This window comes from Orcinus orca, chromosome 14, assembly GCF_937001465.1.
Source record: "Orcinus orca chromosome 14, mOrcOrc1.1, whole genome shotgun sequence".
NCBI lineage: Eukaryota > Metazoa > Chordata > Mammalia > Artiodactyla > Delphinidae > Orcinus > Orcinus orca.
The window spans coordinates 56528720-56535224 of record NC_064572.1 but is presented as its reverse complement, the minus strand read 5'-3'; the positions used below and the strand labels follow the sequence as shown (position 1 = coordinate 56535224).

The 6505-nt window shown below is 51.6% G+C and overlaps 1 pseudogene; it reads right to left on the bottom strand.

The window, feature by feature from the left end:
• Nucleotides 1-3305: 3305 nt before the first annotated feature.
• LOC117196442 (serine/threonine-protein kinase MARK2-like) lies at nucleotides 3306-6291 on the bottom strand (annotated as a pseudogene).
• Between the last annotated feature and the right edge of the window lie 214 nt (nucleotides 6292-6505).

The following is a 6505-nucleotide window of genomic DNA, read 5'->3' as shown; positions in this document are numbered from 1 at the left end:
CTAAGAAAAAATTGTAAAGAAAATAAAATTTATCAGTTCTCACAGATGAAGGGTTATAAAAATAAATCTGAATAAAAATAAATTTTTATTTATTTAAAAATAAATAAAACAATCATTTCTGTTTTTATTTTCCATTTCCTTCTGATATGAATTAAAAGCACTCTCATATAAGTCCATTTATGTCTGTAGTACAAACAAATAGCATCAACAAATGTTAAGTGCCAATTTTATTCAAATATTTCAGATTCTCTTAAGTGCAAGTGACAGAAACTCATCTCAAACTAACTGGTTGAAAAGGTAATTTATTTGTTTGAATACCTGGGAGTTCCAAGGGTTTATTCAGCTCTAGTTACAGCTGGATCAGAGGGCGTGTCAAATGATATTGTCCGGATTTGAGTGTAATGTGTGTCTGTCTATCTATTTATCTATCTGTCAGAAACATTGTTTCATAAAAATGTTATCAGGCTGTTGACAATAATATTTAAACAAATATCCAAACAAGTGTTTCATTTCAGGTGGTTCCCTCAGGAGAATAATTTTTCTCTTGGGTTTTCCTTCAGGTAGTGCAGATTAGAGCCACAGAGTAAAATCGGTCTGGTAATTTTATAATCATAGTTCATTCACTGGTCCCCAACTGATATACTTTCTCTTATGGACACTTGTGTATTGCATCTGCAATCCCTTGGATGTTTGGTCTTTTCCCACCCTTATTAGCCATAGTGGGATGCAGAGGTTGCCTCACTCAATGGGAGATGAAAATGCCAAACTCTTGCTTTCCTAGACTCCCTTGCAGCTAGGGCATGGTCCAGTGACTTACAGTGACTTGGAAGTAGGAACCAGTGACTCAAAGGGGTAGGGACTGGGAACCTCCACATGGATGGAGTTCCTAGGGCAGCAGTGGCAGCAAATGGTATGCAGGGTGCAGTGCTAGAGGGGTTGGTGGTGCAAGATGTAGACTCTTTTGCTTGCTGGTGGTGGTAGGGATGTCCACACTTGACTAGTTGTGCCATGTAGTAGTGGGCATTGGTCCTGTGTTTCATAGAACCTGGCTCTCCATCCATATTGGCAATTTCGTGATCTACCCAACATTATAAATTCCTTTCTTGTCAGACTCAACCTGAGTTGGTTTCCATTGCTTGCAACTGAGACCCATGAACTGATAACCTTGTCTTTCTCTGTGTCATCTCTCCTTTACTCCTTTACTCTCTACTTACATCTTATAGCACTCCCCTGGCCTATGCTGCTTGAATCTTCTGAGAATTAGCTGGAAGAGGGGGTCTTGGAGAAGAGATCAGGAGAAGAGGATGGGAAGCCACACTGGGTCTGGGAGGCAGAGAGAGCCCTGCTGGAGGCCGTCAGAAATCAGGCCAGCTGATTGCTAATTCAGCAGGTGCAAGCTGCCAGCCACGGGGACACACTCCTCTTCCCACCTTTGCATCCATGACCCGGTCCAGTCTACCATCACCACTCATCTGGAATGTGGCACTGTTTCCTGGCATCTGTCTGCTTCTGCCCTTGTCCCCCTAAACGCTTTATCAAACACAGGGATCCTGAGAAAACATAGCATCAGCCAATGTCAACTCCCCTGTGACAACTCTCTGTGACAACTCCCCAGTGTCTCCCCATTTCTCTCAGATTAAAAGTCTTTATAGAGGACTAAAGTTTTTCCCCTACTAGTAATGAGTAATTCTCATTACTATGCATTTGATCCCAGGAGAAACTAAGTGCAGGAGGGGATGCTGGGAGGGGACGGGCCACTTGCTGGGGTCCCCCTGGCCCCCACCCCATTTGGGAGCAAAGCCATGTTTTCTTGGACCCCTCAGAGCATCCGGGCTGTTCCACAGGGCAGGAATAGGGAGTGGAGGGGAAGGGGAGCCCTTGGTCTAAGTGGGGGATGCAGCGCCATCACCAGCCAGCGCCCATAACCATCCGTCTCCACACCAGCTGCGGGGTTAGCAGGCAGGGAGCCACTCTGCCCAATCTGTCCCCCAGCCCATGGACAGGCGACATTGTCAGGAAGGGATGGCTGGGAGACAGAAAGCTGAGGCAGCAGGGTCCAGTGGGAGGAGCTCCCTGCAGAGGAACTAGATGTGGCCCAGATCAGTGCAATCCAGGGAAGCGATGGGGAAGAGGACGGTGGGTGGTGGCGTAGTGGTGCTTTCAGACAAAGGCTCTCCTAGAACGGAGAATGCTGTGTCCCTGTCACCAGGGAGACCAACGACCCAGGGGCCCCAGGGGGAGCCTAATGTCCCTGCAGCCCCTCCACACTCCCAGCCCCAGAGTGCGTGGGGGAGTGATGGCACAGAGCTGGCAAGGAAGACAGCCACCCCTTGCCCAGCGCCCTGTGGAGAAACGCCAGCTCTGGGGAAGGAGGGAGGGCTCAGGGCGCACGGTGGAAGGAGACCAGAGCCCCCACCCCACACACACACCTCTGCAGCCCAGGGGCTGAGGTCGGGGCAGGCTGTGCTGGTGGTTTGCTTGGAGGGGAATGTGGGGCGGAGCGGGCAGAGTAGAAGTGGGCCCTGCTAGGGGCCCGAGCCCCTCCCGGGGAGCTCCAGAGATCCAGTCTCGGTGTCCCAGTGGAGCGGGGAGGAGAGGGGGCCGCTGGCCAGCAGCTTCCATCAACTCGCCCTGAGCCTTCCCTTTCCACCTGGGAGCTTCCCACTGCCCTGCCTGCCTGGGGTCCCCGCCAGACGCAAGTGATGGTGGCCACTCCGTCGACTCTGAGTAAACAGCTGTGTGTTCTCACTGGAGTCGCCTGTGTTTATCTTACAGGGCATCGCGCCTCCCCACTGGGTGGAAGAGAAGAGGAGGAGGCCGCGGTGGGAGCAGGGTTCCAGGGAGACGCCCTGCCTGGTTGCCAGTTGGACCAGGTGGGCGAGCGCGGCCTCAGCTCGGGGCAGCCCTCCTCTGGTCCCCGGGCGTTGGTTCCGGAGGCGATGCTTCTGGAAGCCGTGGAGACGGGGGTCCGCGTTTCTATCCCCCGGGTCGGAAGGCCGCCCTCCCTGCTCACGTGTCCCGGCTGCTCGCACAGCTGCGGTTCCTGCTTTGGCCGCACCTGCAGCTGCTCGCTTGGAGCGCCGCCCGCCCCCGCATCCTCTCCTGCCCCCGCATCCTCTCCTGCCCCCGCATGCTCTCCTGCCCCCGCATTCTCTCCTGCCCCCGCATCCTCTCCTCCCGCTCCACGGAGCTCGTGGTCTCCATCGTCCATCTCAAGTGTAGTGAGCGCGGCTCACGTTTTATCTCTGCCTCGGCTGCTCACCACGTGAGTGAGGAGTGTCATCCCTCTGTCTTGGCTTTCAGCTTCATTCAGGTTCCTCCGGCAAACCTCGATTTCTTCCTGTCGATTTGGACTTGAACTTCCTGAAGAAGCTCCCAGTGGAGCCGATCATGGCTTTTGCCGCTGGCGGAGGCTGGGGTCTCACCTCAGGGCAGAATGTCTGGGTCTGGCACCTGTCGGGCTGCCCCTGTGGGCGAAGTTCCCTTTGGACAGAGCCGGGGCTCCACTCCCTACTGACCCTGCAGGTAGACGGGTGGACTCGGGGACAGGTGGGGGCTGTGCTGGGCTTGGGTTCCGCACAGGTACTCTCCGCAGGGCGGGGTCCGGAGGCCCCCGTGGGCTGCACTTGGATTCCTGGTGCAGGCGGGGCCGGGTTAGACTGTGGCCGAAGCCGAAGCCAAGGGGGCCCCGGACCCGCACGGTTAGGCTGCCTTGGCCGTTCCGCACGGAGGCTGGCCGAGGCTGGCGCTCTCCCAGCGCGGGGGATTCCTGCTCTGATTTGTGCCGGTGGAGAGGGCGCTGGGGGTGGGCGGCAGCAGCGGTCTTCTTCCCCTGCCGCTCGCTGGCTGTGCTGTGGCCTCCGCCCTGCGCGCTGATCCTCCGCCACATCTGCGTTCCTCCCCGGCGGAGTGTTCTCAGAGCAGCAGTTAGAGGTGGGAATGTGCTGCTTGCAGCTGGCGGGGACCCTGTGCCGTTCCTGGGGGCGGGGAAGGAGTGCTGCGGTTAGATCCGCTGAAGGCTGAGGCTTCAGGGTGACCCGGTAGCCCTCTGGCTCAGATCTCTTATAACCCAGGAGCAGATATTGGAACATTACCTTGTCTTTCCGGCCTGTCAGTGAGTCCTGGATCTCTGTCTCCACGTGTAACCATGGACGCCATGAATTCAGTCTGCTGGGGGTTTCTGGTAGTCAGAGAGCGGCTCCATGTAGAGCTTTAGTTCCTCATATCCATGACCCACAGTAATCCACGGATCCTTCATGATTTGCTCTTACTTCTTACTGAGAATCAGAGATTTCTTAAACAGATTTTCATTCCATAAATATGCAGAAGAGAACATAATATATTCTGTCCTAGTACCCCTCTGGCAGTCCTTGAAGTTCTGTCCATCAAGAGGCAGGAATCCATCGGCCAGTGTCGACAGAATGACTTCCTGTGCTTCTTCCCTGGAAGAGTTCCAGGCAGCCTGAGGAAGACCACCCCAGAAGGTGTCCAGCTTGTTGTAAAAGGTGCATTTGTTGCTGAAGCCAAATTGTGATGTTCACACCCAAGAGCAGGTTTTCTGCCTTTAAATCTCTGTGGACAATACCCTCCTGGTGGACTCTGCTCTCAGCTGCTTTGCTTTCCTACTGCCATGAGCCACGAGGTACTCAAACACGTCTCCTCCACTAGCGTCCTCCTCTCCACAAAGGCCGAGAGTTTCCTCAGCCTCCATCACTTCAAATACTTCACTATGTTGAGATGATTCAAACCTTCATGATTCCTGCTTTGCGGGACAGTCTCCGGAGGCTGGAGGAGTTCCGCTGAGTCTCATCAACGATCTTCACGGCTCTCGCTTTCCCAGCCAGGATGTGCCGGCCAACTTCACCGTAGCCCAGTCTCCCTTGCCGACGGTCTCGAGGGTCTGGTGGCGGCCATGTGAATCTGGGTCTCTCCTCAACAGAGACGGCTCAGAGGCCCCGCAGCAGCTGGACTCACTGCTGCGCTTGGAGTCGAGGCGTCCTAACGTCGGCTTACATCTGGGAAGAGCTGGTGAGAAACTTGGTCCAAATCAAAAGAAAACCAGTTCAAAGTTCACCCCATGAACTGGTCTTTATGACTGAATCAAAACACAATGCCAAACAAAACTAAAAAGAAACAAAAGCAAATACTAACAAGCTAAATTTAAAAAGAAAAAATTGAGGGAAAGAAAAATAATAAAAGTAAAATTAGGGCTTCCCTGGTGGCGCAGTGGTTGAGAGTCCGCCTGCTGATGCAGGGGTCGCGGGTTCATGCCCCGGTCCGGGAAGATCTCACATGCCGCGGAGCGGCTGGCCCTGTGAGCCATGGCCGCTGAGCCTGCGCGTCCGGAGCCTGTGCTCCGCAACGGGAGAGGCCACAACAGTGAGAGGCCCGCGTACCGCAAAAAAAAAGTAAAATTAAAGAATAAAGAAAATAAGTGAGGAAAAAATAATATAGGGGGAAAAATAAGCCCCAACAACTAAAATAGACCAAAATGCCAAGGAGAAAACAAGCTAACTTTCGTCAGAGTCCCTCAGGTCACTGAAAAGCAGCTTACTGAGCCAGAAGGACTAATAAACTAGTCCTAACTGGGAACTTATTTGGTTCTTGGAATTTTAAAACAATAGCTCCTTATGAGGTCATAGGAAGAAACAGACCTATCAACAAAGTTGGGGATAACCACAGTGATTTTCTCACTTTTTGATCTCAAGTGAGACCCATTACTCATAAAAAAAAATTAGGGACTTCCCTGATGGTCAAGTGGTTAAGACTCTACACTTCCACTGCATGGGGCACAGGTTCGATCCCTGGTCAGGGAAGTTCCACATGCTGCGAGCGGAGCAGCCAAAAAAAAAAAAGAAAATTGAAGACCCCAAAGGGCTTTTGTTTATATGGGTTATGCCTATCAATATCTTGTTAGAAATTAAAACCTGTAGGATGCTTCAGTGCCTTTTTATTTCTAGTTTAAAAAGCTGTAATTTTGGCTTTTTAAGAGCTCGTAATGTTTACACTTAAAATATTCAATTCCTTTTTCTTTAAACTCAAATTGATTGCTCTCAAAATGATGCCACAACTTAACTGGCATCATGATACTGTGTGAAAATGTTCTGTTGCATAAGACAGAATAAGGTACATTATTAACATCTATTAAGGGAAGATAGTTCTTAGGTTTTATTTACAGTTTCACCCAGTTCTTAGTAGATTCCTCCCTTCCACAAGCCAGAGAACTCACTGTGTCAGTTTCAGCAGCTTTAAATGTAGAGGTTGCTGTTGTGAGTTGAGAAAGCACGACATCTACTCTTTTTAAACCAACAATACACTGTGTTCTGTTCCCCTCTTATTCAGCGTGAGATGCGGGTAGGGGTGGCTGGGTGTCATCACCGATAGTTAAGAGGAGGGAACCAAGACACCCCTGCATGACTTTTTAAAGATGTTTTATCAACTATACTGTAGACACTGAAAAGGGCGCAAATCATCAGAGTGCTGCTTGGTGGCTGCTCGCAAATTG